General features: G+C 44.5%; 1 long non-coding RNA gene across 1 annotated transcript in view; it reads right to left on the bottom strand.

Moving 5' to 3' along the window:
- Positions 1-484: 484 nt before the first annotated feature.
- Positions 485-20,605, bottom strand: part of LOC127014822 (uncharacterized) — a 35,754-nt gene continuing 15,633 nt past the window's right edge. Inside the window, exon 3 of the long non-coding RNA XR_007766223.1 lies at positions 485-828. This is a non-coding gene — a long non-coding RNA (uncharacterized LOC127014822). The remainder of the gene's footprint in view (positions 829-20,605) is intronic.

Raw genomic sequence — 20,605 nt, 5'->3', positions numbered from 1 at the left:
ACTGGGAGCGACCGTGGATCTCCTCCACTGGGCATGGGAGCGGAGGCTGGCCTCCTCTGAAGGCATGCCAGCGCTACTAATCAACTAGCGGAGAAGCTGTCAGCGTTTCTTCCTTGCCTCTCCCGCAGCCCCTTCGGCTCTGCCTGTCCCACGACCCAGGGCTGCACCTCGTCCTTCTGCTTCTCTCTACAAAACCTTGCCTCTGACTAAGCTGATAGGCAGCCACAGGTACGCAGCTGCTCTTATAAATAAAATAGTAAGGGATGGATGACAAAGAGAAAGGATCAGCTGTCTCCTCCACCCTTGCTAGCACAAAGCCCTCAGCCCCAGGCATTCACACAAAAAAACATCATTCTGAAAATCAGGGCAGCTGTCTGGTCACAGTGAGCGTCTCATTCACCTGTTTATCACACCTTTGGATGCCTTTGAACATGTTGGAACAAGGTCTGGGTCTCATCCCCAGTATTATATACCAGTCCTTGAGACTTAAAGAAACAAATCCAAACCATTAATGTGCTGGGGATTTCCACAGTTTAGGCAGCGGTACTAGCTCTTAGCACAATTGCAACTAAACCTGGGTTGGCTGCAAATATTCTATATTGATGAGTCTAAAAGGCAGCTCTCAGGGGTTACCTTCAGGCTTTGAATTTCATGTGAATCTGCCTCTAACATGCCATGGGTCCGATTTGAAGGTAGAGAGATTTAAATTTTAAACAAGCCCTTAGGTACAACACGCTTTTGTAGTAGCATAGGTTCACGGCCTCTTCAGTGTCTTCCAGCCTCCGCTGCTCAGCCGGAGGCATCCCAGGAGCAGCCATGGCACATCACCTGAAGTAAGGAAAAGATCAGATTGAGGGCAGAAAGGAATCAAAAATCCCTCTGAGGAGGGTGGTGTGCTGAGGTGGGATGCATCCTTCGTCTGTCCTGGAGCTCTCTGAGCTCCAGCTCCCCAGGTTCGGTGTCACCCCAGCGAGGTGGCACCCCTTCAGCATGCTCTTTTCAGCGCTTGTGCTTCAGACGGCACTGCAGCAATGGTCTGTGACGGTCTGTGTGCGACACCACCAGACAGATAGGCTCTGCTAGATCAGTCGGCAACTGTGGGCACCCTCAGCACGAGGAAGTAAGCAAAGAGGAGTCTGCACATTCGACGTCATTTATGAAGGTTTAGCAAGGACATCATACACAAATACACACACATTACACGGCCATTTTTATGGAGTGAGAAGTGGTCTGAGTCAGAATAAGACGAAATAAACCTGTGACATTTTAGTGACTGGAATCCATTCCCTTTTTTGCAAACCTGGTGGAAAGAAACTTTCCACAGCTTCATTATTAATGCTTTTATAAAAAAAGGCTGCTTCAGGACTTGCTGCCTGACCATTCTCTACCATGATACACTGATGCAGCCCTAGCCCATAGTTTTGCAGGGTGGAAACTGGAAGTTCTTTGAATACCCATGATTTACCTCTTTTGGTTCAAGATTCTTACATATGAGAAGTACAGGATGAAATTATTGCATCTTATATCCCCCATTTTGGTTCTAAATCACTGCAGGAAACAAGTAGAAAACACAGTGGGGAGACTGTAACTCCAAGAAGCAGGTACCTTTTCCTTCCCATGAATCAATAGAACATTATTAGCATAATAAGAAAAATCCTCAAAAAAAATTCCAAAGCAGCCATAACAAACCAAAAGTTAACTATTACTTCTCCTTTATGTATAATCACATTTCAAAAAAGGATTTGCAGACAGAAAGCCACAAAAGACCACCAGACAGAATGAGTGATATCATGAGGAAAGAAACACATGTGCACTTTCATCTACCAGCTAAGACCATTGCTGCAAACACCAAGATTCCTCCAAATAAAATGAATTGGGAACCAATAGAGGGTTCTCTGTGTTGCACACTTCTCCTTGTCAGAAGATGTAACTGCATTATGAAGTTATCCGTATAAGCTACGTTATTTCGTGTAGTCAACAGTCAATGTAATAAATGGATTCCAGCCAGTGCATCAGTTTTGAACTTTCCCAGATTTGTTACCCTGGAGTCTGGAAGATGCCTCTTGCCATTTGGGGCCTGCTCTAGTGAACGGTTTCCACGTGCGGAAACCAGTGGTGGTGTGAACCCCAGGTACCTCCTTCAAAATCAGACAGCCGTCTTCCTCTAGCTTTAAAATAACTCCTTTCATGATAACTTTTGAGAGAACACGCCAGTGTGCAATGCACACCCCTTGGAGCCAAGTTAGCATATGTGTTACCAGGGGTTAGAGCCATGGAGAAATATATCTTCAACTGTTTGTGTTCTGAACTGAGAGTTTTACAGCACAAGGAACATAAACCTGTCCGAATGAGCCGATGTTAGAGAGGAGAGTCAAAACACCCAGCCCATCAGGACGACCAGGGATACTGATAGAATCTTCACGGAATTATAAGTAATAAAATCACTTAAATCTGTCCAAATGGTGGACTGGAAAATTCGTCAAGTCTTTTATACCCAAGGAAATAACCAGAAATAGATTCTTTCATCAGCACTGAATTCTCATCCAAAGCCAAGCTGGTGTTTCTGAATTTCCTAGTGTCCTCATCCCTAGATAAGGTCACTGTGTCCTCCTTGGCATTGCAAATCTTTCCCTTCCTAGTAATGGGCGAGGCCAAGTTGCTCTCGCACTGGCCTTACATGGTGTGGTGGGAGAAAAACTGCTTTCGTTCACAGCCATTTGATTCATTGCTGTCACTTTTAATGAGTGCCAATAGCTTAGATTTTGCAAAGGAAATAGCTGCCTAATATAACTGGCCTTTGGCCACCAACTTGTTTTCAAATAGCATTGGCCTGCTCTGACCATTAGCCAAATCCAAATCCCAGACAGAGGGAGGGATGAGGCTTTGCGTTTTACTGTTCATCCCTTGTACTGTCCAGGGACCACTTTTAAGCCATAAAACTATACCTACAAAGGGAACCAGACGGGGAAACAAGTGCACGGTCCAACACATTGGGAAGGAGGTAGCGAGAGCGGCCTGTTCAGGAGATTTCTTTCAAAACGGCAGACAGCAGCTGCCGCGCACGCTATCAAAGTCTCAGCGAAGCGCTTGCCATTCAGCCTCCCTGTCAAGCTTTACTGAGCCCAAATGCAAAGCCAAGACACAGAGCACAAAATCCTGGCCCCACAAAAAGAATTGGCAACCATTCCCTCCCAACATCCAACCTCAGGGACAAGGTTTCAGCCTCAGCTTCAGGCTCTGCCATTAGCTCAGCACATTACCCCAAAACCGTGCAGTCCCAATCACCTTTCCCAGCTTTCCCGCCCGCACAGAAGAGGCACATTTCCACCGCTGTGTGAGCTGCTTGGAGGTGAAGGGCTCAAAAGCCTTACTGAGCACCCATGGCTGCTGTTGTGCTCCTCTCACACAAAGCAGAAAGGAGGATGCTGAAGCTGGGACTGCAGGATGGGCTAGCGCTTCTGACAAATACAATAAAAGCCGCCCCAGCAATCAGTAAACAGTGGTATAATTAGCAAATGTTTTTCTATTTACTTCCTTTAATATGCAATAGGGGGAAATGAAATAAAATGTCAAGGACTTCATCAAACAGATGGTTCTGCACTTATTATTTTTCTCTGCTGTATTGTTTGCGTCAACTAAAGAAGAAACTCCTTTACGAAGTGTGACTCATGGATTCCTGGGAAGCTGCATTCTCAGCAGGGGAGGACAGGAAAGGGGAGGGAAGAGGACTCAGCTCATGAGCTTTTATTAGGAGTATTATTATGTCTCATTAATTAATCTGACCGCCGCTTTAGTGACGTCTCGGTCTCATTTCACAGGAAAAAATTACTCTGGATTGCCAAGTTAAATAGACAATTACAGGAAGACCAAATTATGCCTACATTGCATTCCCTCAGGGCACCAGGCCAAGTTCATGTCAAATCCATAATAACTAGACTACCCTCACTAAAAACAGCTCCTGTGGACATACGTCATGAACCATTTGTAATCTACACAGAGGATGTATTGATCTTCCTTGGGCTTCCTTTCTCATAAACTCATAATAGCAAAGACAGAATTTTTTAAGTGTCTAACTCTCTGCAGCACATATGCAGAGCATAAGCTGTGTTAACTCCAATAAAGCCTAATTAAAGCATAACCATTAGCTGTTTAATTTCCTTTTCCTATCCCAAGGGGCAGCTGCCTAGAGAGCAGGAGGAGAAGCTTAGTACATTTCAGCGGAGGAATGAAAAAAAAAAAGCGCTTGTATTTTCCCTGAAGAAAGACATACAGGTAAAATCCAGGAAAAGTCTCTTTACCTGGTGAAAAAAACCAACTTCCTAGATCTGCTTGGAGTACAGAAGAGCTGGGAGATCCCTAGGAAAAGAAGGGATGTGAACGAATGTGTCCAAGAGAATGCAATGCCCTTAAAAACTAGTTGACATCAGAATGACTTAGGCCTTCAAACCTCACTATCGTAATTCCTTCTCCCACCTGCAGCCCCCAGCTCTTGGTCTATTCTTTCTCCTTCCCCTCACGTGCAGGTCTGCCCTTTTCTTCTCTCCCCCATCCGACGGCTTGCAGCTGGATGGGCCACATTGTCCCCAGTCCCAGTACGTTCCCCGACTGGTCCCCTTAGCTCTGGTGCTTTGGAGTCCCCTTTCAAGCACAAATTTCCTTACTCAGGGCAACGAGTGCCAGTGGCTCAAGAGAAACTGGTGTTAATTGAACCAGAGCACCAGGAGCCTGGCACGACCATGATGGCACAAACCCTCCTCCTTCCTCCCAGTCCCAATTCTTCTCAGCACTTCTCTCAGGCCAATCGTAATTTGCTTTTTTGTTATACCCCAGCTTAGTCTTCACGTATGAAGAAGCTTTTTGGACGACACTGCACCCTCCTCATCTGCCCTGAGCACACACCTGGCCTGTGGCCCCTGCCGAGCGCATGAGATCTGGGTCACTATCCCTCCTCTGGCACTCTTTGCCTTGTCAGAGGACGCACAGCCTCTCTTTCCCTTTCCCTCAAGATGGAGGTGAGCTGAGCTCCATGTGGCTTAGTCACCACCCAGACCTGGCAGATCACTGCCACCACCAGCCTGCCCACCACTGACAGCCCCAGGTAAAGCCATCTGCAATGCAAACCCCAGCGGTTTCCAACTCACGCGCAGAAATAACACTTTCCATCTCCCTCAGCTACAGCTACGTACTGCTAAGCACACCATGAACTATTCCCTTCTGCGCCACAGACCAATATACACATGCACGTTTCTTGCTCCACACTACTGTCACCTCCTTCCCCTGCCAAAGATGTGGTTTTGGGTTGTTGTTTTGTTTTTGTTTTTTTTTTTTTTTAAAACAGTGAGAACAACTTAACTGCATGGACAGCGTTCAGATCAAGCCCCAAGGAGCAGCCAACTAAGTATGAATGTATCTGTCAGCCTAGTGTAAATTTTAGCATGGTGTTGCACATCCGTTCTGTTGTTCCTGGCAAGCGGGGACAATGTCCTTGCTGCACGGTTCACGCTGGTCAGGACTGGCACAATAGAAAAGCATAACTAGCCTCATGGAAACGCCTTCCAAGCTAGTGTGGGGATCCTGGAAGGGGCTTTGTTTTCTCTTTCTTGCCTTAATGCTGTACAAACAAGCAATGAGTGTTATTAAATCTCTGTTCCTTTCCCAGGCTGTAACACTTTCTTCCTTTTTCTCTCTACTGCCCCAGTTTAGGGTTTTTCATGATCCAAGCCAACCTATTCAAGTGACAAAGCAGATCGCTTTGCAACATGGCCTCCAGCCAAAACTCTGACCTTTTTTACAGCGAGGTGAAACGGCAGCATTTTGATTATCATGGTGCTTTTGTTCTGGAGCAAGGAAAATTGTTTTTCCTTCTTTAACAACCAAGTGGCTTTTTACCTTACGAGCGATTGCTTGGCGGGGAGAAGAGTAGCAATTTTGCAAAATTGTCCAAAGCTGGTGACAAGATATTCCATGTTTTCCTCTGGCATTCATGAAATGTTTTGTCAATTCCTCACAATTCCTGTTAATCTTTCCTTTTAAAAACTACTGCTGTATCTTCAAATAGCACTGTTGAGCTGTGCAAGAATGCCTACAGCACCCTATGCTTTATTTTGAGATGCATGAAGCATTCTTTCTTATTAATTTTAAAAATAGAAAATTCTTTAAAAAGGGAAAATCCCAATGAAAAATGAAAACTCCAAACAGTCTTTGTGGTGGAGGCTGATCTGCAAAGGATTGCACACCGATAAAGGCTTTCCTGTTCTGAAATAGCAATAGGAAGAGGTGGAAGCATCAGCTTCTTGTTTGGTTCTCAGCTCCAGCTCTAAGTGAATGCAGCCTGAGCCATGTTGCACTCTATTTTGCTGGCTTTTGCCAATTTAATCTTGATGTTTTTTGCACAGAGTCCACCCATTCTGCAGTCACCTCCCTGCAAAATAACTAAGGGATCATCAGCGCAAAGGAGATTTTCCAACAGTGCAAGAGGAATTCTGAGCTAAGAAGGGAAACTGCACGTAGCACAGAGCCCGGCCTCTTGATTGCTAATGCAAATATTAATTTATAATCATGCTTTGAAAAATCATATTTCACCTGATATTAATATCCACAGAAAAACAAAGGGTCACATCATACAAATGCTCATAAAGGTTAACTTTCAAGCTGCAAAGTCAGAATCTTCTTTTTTATACCAAAAATAAATCTACGTTCTGTACTTCAGCATCAGCTTAGGCTACCCACCGAAGGATGTGTGTACCTATCTTGCAATAGCTTTACAGGGAATGAAAAACCTACAGCAGTTACAGTAGCAAGTTTCTTAAAGCTTAGGGCCGCCTTCTCTTGGCTGCTCCTCTGGAGAAATTTGGAAGTGAGGAAGAAAGGTTTGTGGGTTTGGGAAGGTGCATGTTACCCTTTCCTTAAGGCACCTACATTATTTGCTAATGAAGGTACAGAGAAGCGCACCAAGCCCTAACTCTTTAGGAAGGTAAAGCCCACCCTGCACAACATCATATGTAGTAGCAGAGCTCCTTCTCTGCAGGTGTGGACATCTGTCTCATCTTGTACTCTGGTCAAATCACCTTCAGTTCCTTCATTATTTACAATCTACTGCCCGGTGGAGAAGGTGTTTATAAGGAGGGTAGCTGCCAAGCTTCACAAGTCAACAGCATAATCTTCTGGTGCATGTTTTCTCCAAAGAGCCTTCCCTCTCTTTATGGTCCCCCTGCCAATCAGTAGTGCTACGGCGAAGGTGTTTACAGGCAGAGGTGCTGCAGCACTTCACCTCCTCTGGCAGCATTACATAGTTGTAAAAATCATCATGTAATGTCTCACTTTTCCAAAGCAGGAGACGTCACGCGGCATGATGAAGATGCTGTCTGGTGCATACTCCTCCAGCAGGCCAGGAAGAACATCTGTCACCAATATTTCTGCTTCAGCTCCATCTGCACCCAGTTGTTCTTTCTGCAAGTTCCTGTGTTATTTTTCTTCCATATACTCAGACACCCTGCAGTGGATTTGTTATCTTACATGGATTGCCATGGTCAAAGCATTTGTCCAACAGATGCAAGAAAGAAATGAAGAAATTAGCACCAAGTAACAACACTTTTTCCAGAAGAGAAAACATATACTTCTTTTGTGGCTCACAAGATATTCTACATATTGAGTGTCTTGATGTTTTCTCTTTTACAAGGGTATAACAGGAAGGGCTCTACTTCTGGCCCATTAGAAAAAGCCATAGTAGCATGCTTCAGGGTGGTAGGACAGAATGAATACATATTTGTTCCGAATGCTATCAAATAAATCTTAGTACTGGAGACAGGAAGGAATCACGCTGCAAATAAGCTGAAAACAACCAATCTGTAAGAAGACATCAGAGTCAGGATGAGATATCAGATTGGGCTCGTGATGCCTACATAGAGGACTTGTCGTCTTCTTTCATCTCTTTATTTCAGTATAAAATAAGACTTGAAAGAACACTGCTTTCCTTGGAAAGGAGGAATTGCTAAGATGTTAGAGGAAGAAAAAGTATTGTGTTTTGTTTACTCAGTCCCTGCTTGTTGAACCCACAAAAGAAGCTTGCACATAGTCCAGTTAATGCTTTATCATTCATGTCCCTTATCATGCACTGAGGGCACGTATTGTGCATGAGTCATAATTAGCTTGTTTGTATAATACTAAAAGGAAAACAAACAGCCCCATATCTCCCTGTCACACTAACAATAAGCTGACACATACTTAATCAAAATAGAGGATGCTGAATTAATTCAAAGAGGTTGACTTTCAAGAGGGACAATTGGAAAGTTCTCTCAGAGCTGTTAGTCACTCAGGCGGAGTTCAGCCAAACACAAGATGAAATTTGTCATATTTGTTCCAGAATTAATCATTTCTCAGAAATTATTACAGTTTGCTTTAATGTATTTCCAGACATTGCCATGAAGCAGATGATGAATGAAAGACTGATGCATCTAAATATTAAGAAGCTCAGACACAAGAAAAAAATCCACAGGGAAACTTCCTTGCTCACACTTCTGACACAAAGCCAAAAGCACCTTCCCGTGCCCTGGCAAAGCCTGCACCAGTGGAAAAGTTTAGGGGGAAAAAAAGACACCCAGTTAACCAGTTGCTGAGAAACAAAATGACGAGTAGTACCATTTGTCAAAGAATCTCTTTTCTACAGCTGGCCCTTTGTTAAAGCACTACAGGCAGAGGTTGCTGGAGCAGGAAAACGAAGCAATCGCTGGCCCTTTGGCTGCTCTGCAAGTGCTCAGGATAGGACTGGCTGTTCTGTACAGCTTTAGGTATTCCAGAAATAGTACACCATCCACTGAAGCAATACAGGACATTTGGGTGGACTCTACTGGCAGCACTGTCAGGTATAGCAGCAGGATGAACAGATCCAGACACCTCGTCAAGGGATGACCCAGCTCAGCAAAAGCCTGCCTTATTTACCTGTATCAGACAAACAAGAGGAGAGGAAAGATCTTCCATTTACAAGGCAGAAAGAGAAGAAACATGGTATGCTGGATACCTGCATTAGTCCATTATGACTATTTTTTTGCACTTGAGCAACTATGTGCCTTCTTTCGCTAGGTATAACACTTGGGTACCCGTAGGATCAAGAGAAAGAAGCTAAGGCACAAAGACACTTACATCCAGAGGTTATGCAGGCACCCTATACATAAACATCTAAGTTCAGCATTAAATATGGCAAAGAGCAAACATTCTCTCGCTTTACATTCACTATCATGCCCTCCTTTCAGGCTTATACTTGTTACTTGCTTGCCCAGCAAATAGTACTTTTGTTAGACAGCATCAGATCAGTACTTTTGTTAGACAGCATCAGATCAATGTAGGTTCCTAAAGAAATATATGGAAAAAAGATGAATACTTAGAAGTCTGTGGAAGTACCTTTGATTTATTACATTAATAATACACAAGTTTTCTCTTACAGGTAACAGGAAAAAAAAAGGGGGAGGGGGTTTTATAGCTTGGCTAGAGTCACTCGCATGTCTCCTGATTTAAGTGAGTAACAAAACTGTTACGAAATGTATTTGGAACAAGTCACACTGCACGTGCCTGATAGTCTCTTTCAAAGCTTAGTGCTTGTCCTCCTCAATTTTGCTTCCTTTCAGACAGTCTGGCTTTTTCCTGCCAATTTGCTCATCAGAGTTCTGCTTGTGTTTACAGCACCACAGTTGAAAACCTGCGTGGACTGAGTCAGAGATGATCATCTCATCCAACGTGCAATGATATTCTTAAGCACAGACTAGCCAAGTCTTTGGGAAAAAAAAGTTCAATGTCAGATGATCAGTCATATTAGCTTTGTACCTCTGAGCAATGAATTACTCATTTTATATCTCCAGAAGTAGGGAAAAAAAAAAAAAAAAGAAGAAGAATGCAAGTCATGACTTAAATCTGTCTCTCAGAGTAGGCAAAGATACAAATTACTTAGTGGAAGAATCATGCAATGTCATGAGTTTTGGATGCTTCTACTTTTATTTGAGAGGCCAACACGTTTTTGAGCGGATTAAATGTGATGAGTAAGCAGTCTTTTCCAGCTCTGCTTGAAAAGCTACAGCAGCTACAGAGTGTTAATTCATGTTATTTGACTTTTCAGCCTACCGGGGAGGCTTCCTGGGGAAGCCAGGAGGTGACTTGTGGCAGCTTTCAGGCTGACTGTCAGACCAGCTTCAAGAGAACTAATTTGTCGCCAAAAGGACACACTGACTTTTGGTCGGTAGTTTGGAGGATCACAATTTATGCCCAGATGAGGACATTTTAAAATTTGCTGCACACAAAGCTCATCTTATTTTATGGCCATCTGCTGACAAAACCAGGTAAGCCACCGTGTGTCTGACCACCATTTGGAAAAAGCTGGGGTGTCCTCCTCTGGGTTATGGCCCTTCACTGTAGAAGTTCAGGTGTTTCCGAAAGTAACCCTTTATTTAATCAAATGATAACATGAAACAGAGTATTTAAAAGAAAACAACAAATTTTAAGCTAACTAAAACAAAAACCTTAACATAAATCTGTTTATGAAATACTGTTAATAAAAACAGAGTGCAAGTGAATTCAAGGAAGTTTTAGTGCTTAACAACTCCCCCCATCTGCACTACAAGTGTTGTGACAGCCGGAGTCTCACGGTCACTTGTCACATGAGGATTATGGTTCAACTTTCATATTCAGCAGAGAAACGAGAGCAGCAGCCACCATGACCCAGCAGCCCCAGCTGTTTCATTTGCACCTTCCCCAGCATACTGTGCCCTCGCTGCCTGGCTCCTTGGGGGCTTGCAATGCCACTTGGGTTTGACTGTGGGCTGATGGCACCAGGATGTCCTCCCCATTGGCGTGATCGGTCCTCACCTGCAGCCTCGCTTGCAGTAGGGGTGTAAGGCTGGTGCTGCGCAGCTGAACAGCTCACTGTCATACACGTGCCTGATGGTGCCCCAGGTCTCAGCCTTGTGCTGTCTTTGCCTGAGATGACCATGAATCACCTGGTCTTTGCATAAGACAGAGTCCTCTCTGCCTCCAGAAACTCTTCTGTCATCCTCTGTGCTGCCTTCTGGGATCTCACAGTGCTGTGAGCCAGCTGCTGATGCAGATCAGAGTATCCGTAGGCAAACAGAGACGGTACAGAGGAGACCACCTTGTCTGCGCATGCGCCTCTCTGACCGTGCCTCTTGCCAGCATGCACCCGGGGCAGCACCGAATCCAGGCATGGTGCTGTGAAATGCCCCAAGACATGCCTGAAGAGGATGCCTGAGCCACATGCAGTCATCAGCAACAAGCAGCACATGGCCCAAGCATCCCCAGTTAAACCTCCCTTGGTTTCGTGTGCTCACACAGCCCAGCCTGCTTTGGCATCCTGTCTGACAGCCCTGGTCCTGAGGGTATCTTCCTGGTCTTTGCTACCATGTCAGTGCAAAGCAGAGCAAACAGCATTCATAGCCCCAGCCCAGTGCCAAAATCACTTAGCACAGTGCTCTTGCAGCGGTGGATGTCATCAATTACACAGCAGCTAGGGAAGGTCATCCTCTCAGCACAAATATTTATACAAAGAGCCTATGGCAAATGTCTCCATTCTTGACACTTCTCTGTATTTACATCCTTAAATAAAACTGCTCAATAACTCCCCAAAATGAGCCATACCAAACACACTGTTGGACTCTCAGTTAACGTCACTTGTAATCCTTCTCCTCTGAAGCAAATCCTCAACATCCATTAAAACCACTTAAACCATCCATTAAGACCAGCCTTCAAAGCCTGCCCTCAAACACCCTGTCCCCCTAGCTAATCATTCCTCCCGTGGTCGTCCCTCCTCCTGACCAGCAGAAATCACTTGTAAGACATGCTTGAAAACCTAACACATAATTCCAACAGTTTTCTACCAATCCCACTACTCTTGTGCACGCCCCAGCGTCACCACCTGGGCTGTACTTCAGACAGATGCTCTTTCCCTTCTTCCACAGTCTTCTCTAATCAGAGTCGTTTCGGAGAGTACTCGGAGAAGAAAGAAGATGGGGGAAGAATATTGCACCAGGGTCCTGTAACAGGATATAAAGTGGGATAAGCAAGCTACAAAGCTACTCAGAGTATTGCGTCTTTCAACCATGGCTACATGATAGCCTGCAGTGAAATTCCGAATGGCTGGTAATGGAGCTGTAGATATTTATCAACTCCAGTGTTTCCCATTTGCTGTCTCAACAGTAACAAAAAACAGTAAAGAGAGAGAGAACACTCAAGGAGATGACATGAGGAAAAAAACTTGAGATCGGGGCAAAAAGTTATACAGAGACTGGCAAAACAGAGGCATTCCCCGGGTGAGGCTCTGCTAACCAGCCTGCGACCACACACGCATACATCAGGCATCAGCTGATGGCATGCCCTGCACAGAAGATACATCTGTGACTTTAAGAAAGCCTATGGCTCTGAGAAGTAAGGGCCCAGCAGCAAGGTAATAGCAAAAGCCTTGGAAGAGACCAGAGGACAATAAGGTATCGCCAGAACCAATGCAACGTCAGACTGCTGGCTCCTGATCCAGGAAAGTAGTTCCCATAGCCCTTCACATAGGTCAGAATGGTTTCTGCACTTGGCCACCAGACTGTGAGATTTAACACTCACGAAAAAGAGGAAGGAAGAGGGTTGTTCTGTTGTGTATCACTGTACAGCACAAAAGCAAGCTTGGCTGAAGAGGTGTGAAAAGTAGAACCACATCCACATGACAAGAATTCATTTATGACCTGTCCGTGCCTCCTTCCACTAAACAGCTATTCTTGCTCAAAGTGGTCCACACATTTGGAGTCTCCTGCCTTCATACGGGCCACTCAAGAAAAGATATGGAGTAAATCATGGGGAAGAAAAAATTGAACAGATCTAGATATTTATTTAAAAAGGTGATTTTTTTTAAAGAAAAAAGCCAAATGATTGAAACCTTAACTTTTTTTGCATAAGCACACCAGTTTCAACTAAAATTTTGGCAGCAAAAACTTCTTAATTCCAGGAGGGAAACAGTGAGTCAAAGAAACAGAACTGAGGTTCGGGGCACTAACCAGGGACAGGAAGGTCCCCCTTTAAACTCCACCTCAACGACAGACTGACTGGTGAAGAACCAAAGCAACATTTTGAGGCATTCCCATGAACGGTGGGAGAAAGGCAGGGAAGGGACAGGTCTGAGACCCTGCAAGCGCAAGCTGTACTCATTGTACTGTTGGCAGCCCTTAGAAAGGGTGGGTGGAGAAGACATGGTATCCAAGAGCGTTTCTCTCTTTTCTCTATCTCCCTTTCTCTTTTATTTTTATTCTCAACAAAGTGTGTTGAAAAGTTACAGCTTTCTTCCCCAGCTGGAAAAGGAATATGTTTTGAAATCTCAAAATTTTGCAGGACAGGGAAACTGCTCTCTGCCCAGCTCAAAGGAAAAACCACATCACCTACAAGATCTGCACATGCACACTCAGGAAATACGACTCTACCTAGAGCTTATTAGTGCAACTATAAATGAATTGTTCAGCTCCCTGCAGAATTTATGTACCTTGCTTGGCTTGCTGACTTTGGCAGTTTCTTCTATATTCCAAGCAATAAGAATTATCTGCTGCATTTCTTTTCTTGCATGGCTGGTTTAATACAACTGAAATATTTTCCTGTGTTCATTCTTTGTCATAGATACTTGTCAGACTTCAAAGAAATAGAGTACTATATTTGCAATTTTTCCTCCCATATCCCCTGTCCTGGTTCAGCAATTGGCATTTTCCAGTCTCAATCTTTTTTCCTATTCTTTATAGAAAGTTTCTATAATTTATTTTAATTCCTCTTACCTAAAAAAAGAAAAAAGAAAACCCACAATAAAACCCTTCACCTTTCCCTTCCCAAGAGAAATAGTCTAGAATAGGAATATATTTTCTTTATATAGTGCCTGGATTAAAGATATTTTGGAATCAGAAATTTGGTTGGTAGAATTTGATTCCTGCAGCTGTTTTCTTAGCTGCAAAGAAAAGAAGAAAGTTTCTATGTGCAGCACGGAGAAGACTGAGAGCCTGAGGGTAGAGCTATCCTCAGTCTGAACGAAATCACATGAAATGTCTCCGCTACAAGACACAACCCATACCAACACCACAGATCCCTAATGCTGCCCAGGACCTGACCCATCTTCACTGACATTAAATCAAAGCCAGTAGTAACACTGTGGAGCTGCCGGCAGCATGGCAGGGAGAGGAGATGTGGCCGTGTCCGCATAGAGCCTGCCAGGAGACCTCCCCCCGGCATCCTACTACCTGGGGTCTGATCAAAGCACTTGCAGTGCCCTGGGCACAGCATCACAGCACCCTCACCCTATGGAGCCAGGTATGCCTTGCCAGAGGGACAAAGCTCCTCTGCAGGCTGTGCCCAGAGATGGGCTGTTCACATGCTTCACCTGAGCAAAACAGCCATTGTGGTCCACAAGGAACAATCTCCTTTCCCATTCATGCAAAACCTCATGGTCTGGGGCCATTACATGCCCGATGGGATGGAGGAGCCCTGCAGATGCAAAGCGGGTGCTGATTGCTCCCATCTCCACAGCTCACAAGGGGCAAGAGGTGGGAGCCTTCCTTATGGCCTTGCTCACAAGCAAGTCTAACTTGCCATGGGTAGCCAATGGTTGGAGGATGCTAGCTCCCAAAGGTTGCCATCACCTTCTTCTTCATGGTCTGCTGTGGGAAGAGGGTGGCCACCCGTCTCACGAGTACATGATGAGCTTGGCTCAGCTCGCCAAGGGGGATACCTCTGTGTTCTCGCCCCACTTAGGGTCATCCTGGCTTTGAAGTAGGGCCTTTCCCGGTCCTTTTCAGCTGATGATGGTTGTCACTTGGGTCTCATGGAAGACTAACTTGAGTTTCTGGGAATTCCAGGGCATGTAGGGTCAGCTGGCGGTTCAGAAGATGCAAAATGAAAGGGCTTATAGCACAGGGCTCTTGGGCTTGCAGCTGATTTCTCTACGCCCATCCTGACTCGTACTATTGACTAGCACATTAGAGGATAGTGGATGGTTACTTCCTTGGCCCACAGCAAAAAGAGGTGTTAAGAGAGGGAGTGGGATCAAGATAGAAAAGCTGCTTTATGGCTCCCAGACACCCACACATACTAGGACTTTTTCAGCACCAGTTTATGAACCTGTAGTTCACAGAAAGACAAGTAGCTACAACTAATGCAAAGACACCCAGTATCTCTGTTTGCCAAAATTCATGTATGTACAATATATACATAACCTCCATAGCAAATGCAAAGCATATAGTCAACTTCCCTGCTCTACCAATACAAAATTATTCAAGCCCACAAGCCAAATAAATGACATAAAACTTGAGCTCTTTTATGCCCCACAAAGAGCGAACCTCCAGCTCTGTAGGTCTGCAGCTGTATATAACCTACTTTGCTTGGCAGAGGCAGTCTTCTGGTGTGCCACCTGTGCAAAGAACCACCACTATCTCCAGTGCTTTTCTGGCAACTGGCTTAATCTGCTTCATTAGTACTGGTCAGGGGAAACGACATTTCTAATTAAAATGTTCAGCAGAGCTATTCTTACCAGAAGCTTTTGGCTCACAAAAGTCTCATTGTGGAGCTGCAGAGAGGTGGGGGGGGGGGGGGGGGGAGGGGAAGGCACTGCAGGTACAGATCTTGTGGTTGTCTTTGGCAAAAAAGAAAAGAAAAGGCAACCATGGGAATCTGTTCCCCAGCATAGACTTTAAGTTCAGGGCTGCTTTCCATGCTGACTTCACAAATGACGTTTCTGTAAAAGTAACTACCTTTGGGTTGAAGTATAGCCAGTCAAGTGGGTAACCAACACACAGCTGACAACACAGAGATACACGGAAATATCTATGGTATATTTGTTGAAAGCTGAAAAAGGAAATGCTTGTCCAAAAAAAAAAAAAAAATCCCTCAACAATGAAACCCAGCCCTTGGACCAGTATGCAGTGTGGAACATAGCTGGAAAGAGACTAAGGACGCCTGTGTCCAAAGTGCCTGATCACTACAGCAGAACAAAAACATTCTGAAATGGCACTGCTGTTTGTCCTATCTGCAATGAAAGGGGAAAAAGAAAAGGCAGATTTGGGCGAGAGTAAAAACAGAGGAAAAGAAAAAGACATTGTTTACTTGTTTCTGCAAGGACTCTAGGTGGACACAGCAGAAGAGGGGATGGGCCTTGGCTAACAGTGTCTTTAGATAAAAATCATTCCTCAACAGGAAAGGTGATGAAGATTAAGAGCCAGATTGATTGATAGGGGCAACAATGAGATGTGGCATATATCCAAGTCAAATCATACCATCTTCCAAACAGCCCAAGTGAGATGATACGGTCTGCATCAGGCCAAAATTAGAGCCTGGCATATTTTTCATTGCAACCTTCTGTTTCTTTGTAAAGACCTGGAGGTATTGAAATCTAGGCTGACATAACACACTGCAGGCTCTCTCTTTCAAAGGGGAGGAAAGAGAGGGCTTAATCCAAACATATAGATTCTCTTTTGCCCTAACACAGCTCCTGTAAATTCCCAGTGCCTTTTTTTTTTTTTTTTTGGTCCTTTTTAGTGTTTTAAAGACAAGAGATAGGGCAGAGAGATCACTATTATCCACATGGGGAGTCGCATGGTCCCAGCTTGCAGCTCAGGTTTGCTTGGTTGCACCCATGAGAGCACCCTTGAAGGCAACTCCCTCCAGCTTGGGAAAGCGTGGGGATGCAGCACGAGAACAAGGCCATGCCAAGGGGACGGGGGGCCACCGCAGGGCTGTGACCAAGCATCGTCACCCAGCTCAGTCCATGGCCCCAGGGGCTGCTCCAAGGTCACGAGTTCTCTAAGTTATGTAGAAAATAATTTCTAAATAATTAAAAGAGCTACCCGCTGACAATTCTTGCATGCTATTTAAAACTCTTATCAAGGAAGGAAAACAGGAGACTCAATGTACAGAAATACATGCTCCCACCTGGAAATTATGCTATAAAAAGGAAGTAACTTAAAATAGGAGTTAGGATGCAAAGAAATCCAACATCCAGCTTCCCAGGCTTTATGCGGATCCAGAGCTTGGACTGTAACAATCACTCTTATTTCAGTAGCACCCCGAGCCTTGAACCAAGACAGGCCAGTGCGTGATGGCCAGCGGCTGCTTAATATTTAATGGCACAGCAGGAGCAGTATGTACATTTTGGGACCTCCAGCCCCATCTTGCGCATGTGATACAGAGGCCAGAGCACCCACGGTGAGTCAGCTATCCATTTTGTGCTGTTTAGCAACTACCCACAGCATCGAGGCAGTTTCCGCTGCAGACCTCCAGCTGTGCTCTGCCTGACCCTTTGCCATCTGCACAAGAAGGGAGAACACGCAACCAGAATTTAGTAGGTGGTTTTGCAGGTGCTCCATACGTTACGATGGAGCCAGAAGGTTAATTATGGTCAAATGCATTTTGTTTCCATTGACATACCCCTCCTCTCCTCTGTCAGTCAAAACTAACTGGGTAGCTGTAGCAATGTGAGAGGTCCCCCTGCCCTTTTGGGCAGCCACTTCTCCTATTAGCACTTTGCAGGATTTGATGAACAAGAGCTTCTCTCTGCAGTGTTTCAAGAGGTGAAAAGTTGGCTGATATTGGATCTGAAAAATCAAAGGTGGCCTGTGACTGAAGTTACACTGATCTTCCAGGCAGGTTGGACTCCCTGAGTCCATCTCTGCAAACAAACAATGATCTGGAATGAGGCAGGAGACTGCCGGAGGCACATGGAAGAAAAGGGATAAACACACTGTTGGGTTCAGCTCTTGTAAGCCACCGTATTACATGCTTGTTGTTAGGGGGAGCAATTTAATTGGAAAAAATATTTCTGAGTGAATTTTCTACATAAAAATAACTAATTAATGGAGGATAACCCTGGGAACCAGCTGGAAATGTCTGCATTTAAACCTCAATGCAAAGGGAACAAATTAAAACCCAGAAGAGGTATCATGGAAATATGTGTACTTGCTCATTGCATGACTGCACGTTCAGGTCAGTTATCCCACTTCAGTGTTTACTGAGATCGTGCCTGTAGATCCTGAGACGTCTAAAGTACAAAAGCTTGCTGTACCACATTGTTAATTAATTTTGCTAAGAAGATAAAAAAGGTATTTTGTGCCTGATAAAAAAGTTGTGTGGTTTGGAGAAATTGAGATGAATGAAGTTCTACTAAAAAAGACTAGATATTGAATCAAGGGAGCAAACAAGAACATAGACTTCATGTTTTTAAAAAAAGCAGTTAAAAAAAATAGGTGAGTTCAGTAGGGAATCCTTCATTTTTTCATCTGTGTATTATTTTAACTCAAACTTGTCTTCCTTACTGTGGTCTCTCTACTCAGAGGTGCAGCAAACAAACCTCAAAAGAACATAATACTCCTCTGTATCATCTTCTTTCCTCCCTTGGCTGCCTCTTACCGGAAAAAAAAAATACAGTAAGATCTGTTTGAGGTGGCCTAGTCATGTTGACAAGCTAGTCTTTAACCAGAAGTCACACAAGAATTATAATCAAAACCACATGGGACTATTTCAGGAAAGCATGTGGGCTGCTGGAGTGAAGGATCTACTGTATATGGAGAAATTGGTGTCTCTCTCCTGTATTCCTCTAAAATGACACGTGCCACAAATAATACTGCAGGGTTTGGGGCTGAAGCTTGCTGGCCTGGAAGATTTATTTACATTTAGCCCTTGTCTACATAACAAAAAGCTTGACCACCCCTCATCTCAACATTAATGAGAACATACCCTGCTTGCTTTTACCCAGTTCTTGGAGATGGTTTCTCCTGAATAAACACAGTAAGAAATAGCAAGCAGAGATCTTGCATAGCCTCTAGGCTACAAATGGATCGTTATTCACACAATGCTTTTCTCCTTAAAACCCACACATTGTCAAGATTATTTATAGGACTCCTCCCAGCAGTAGCAGTTAGCAATATAAACAGCCAGTAAATTTCAGGGGTGCGCTGGATGCAAAGATAATTCTGGTTTTGCACTTTCACTGGGTATTTTGGGAGGTTTTGTCTATGAACTTGGAGCCTCGTGGGACCTTCAAAGCCAAAATAATAAAATTCACGCTGTTAAACATTATTCATTGAGTTGAGAGGTTGCAGCATCATGTCTGAAATGGTGGGTGGCTTTTTAGCAAGCGCCCTTTGCTGCTGAACAGGGGGCAGGCTCCAAAGTGAAACTCGCCTTGTGCGTTTAAGGGAGATTGTCAAAGGTGTTGCTGAAAGGTAACTGCTTAAGTGCCCCTTGGTGCTTTTGAAAACCTATTCTGCTTTATGAACCAATTTGCAGGTCCAGCCCCTCTGAACTGCTCAGGCAGTGTGCGATAGGCAGAGTGGCACCCTGGTTAAATATTTAAGACTCAAAGCAGCACCAGGAGCTCCCATCGCCTGCAGCCACACATGCCTCTGGGCTGATGTCTCTAGCAGGCAAAGACAGCTTTGCACCACGTGTGGACAGCTACCAGAAGACTGCAGCAGGGCCACTTTTGGCAGAGGATGTCTTGCAATACAGTCTAGAACCAGCTTCTAGATCCCTTTTCTCCATGTTGCCCAGGACTTCCCAGGGGTCGGCTGCAAATGCCTAATACTTCATTTCCTCTCTTTCCCCAGCTCTTACATGGGAATGAGTCGTTTTTATTTGAACACTTGGCCTTCCTTGCAGCAGCCCTCGAGAAACAGTCAGTACACTGCCTTAAAAACTGACTATGCAAACAGATAGGACACAGGACTGGAAGTCAGCAGGCTACAGCTTTCATCCCAGCCCTGCTTTTAGCCGAGTATTACCCACAGAAGGTCGCTTTATTTGGACTGCTAGCACTTTGGGGTAAGGATAACACCTTTTATGATTTTGGACAGCATCAGCCTTGGCAGAACTCTGATTTTAGGTGAATCCAACCACAACAGTAAAAGGCAGCCCATAGACAAGGTCCCAGGATAATCAGCATGATCATGGCAACAGACAAACATTTTTCAGCTGAAGACACTGAGAGCTAAACCCAACGAAGTTAATGAAGATCTCGTACAACTCAGCAGCTTGTTTTCCGTAATATTTTCACCAAGTCATTCCCTCTAACCTATCTATTAAAGATAATGTTTGCTAATTATACAGCTATGCAGCACTGATACTAAGTTAAAATATTCCAGCTGTATAAATAGAGAAACACTTAGGCAATTGCTTTTGATTTAGGTAATAGTTTTACTTGCTACTTTAGGGCTATTTAAAGAAGCTGCTCTCCCTGATAATGGCTAAAATAAAACAAGCTGATGGATCTGTCATCATTCCTGATGAGTGGATGCCGGCATCACAAATCAATCCCACAGTCAGCTCTCATTAGCACCTTGCTGGCAGTATCCCTCTGAAGAAAGGACCATGCCTGAGTCAGGGAGAAAACAAGGTTTCCCCTGACGCTATCACCCTCAGAGACTGAAGCACGCAGATACTGCAGTCAGGTCAGTTGGCCTGAATCTAAAAAAATGAATGGGAAATTCTGATGCCTGACATTTTTCTGAATGCTCCAAAAGGTGCTGTATTAACTCAGCACCTTGTTCCCCAAAAACCTGTGGTGTTGGTTCAAAATGATGCGACAAGCAAGGCTCCAAACAGG

This window comes from Gymnogyps californianus, chromosome 3 (genome assembly GCF_018139145.2).
Source record: "Gymnogyps californianus isolate 813 chromosome 3, ASM1813914v2, whole genome shotgun sequence".
NCBI classification, from domain to species: Eukaryota; Metazoa; Chordata; class Aves; order Accipitriformes; family Cathartidae; genus Gymnogyps; species Gymnogyps californianus.
This window is presented reverse-complemented; position numbering and strand designations above follow the sequence as displayed.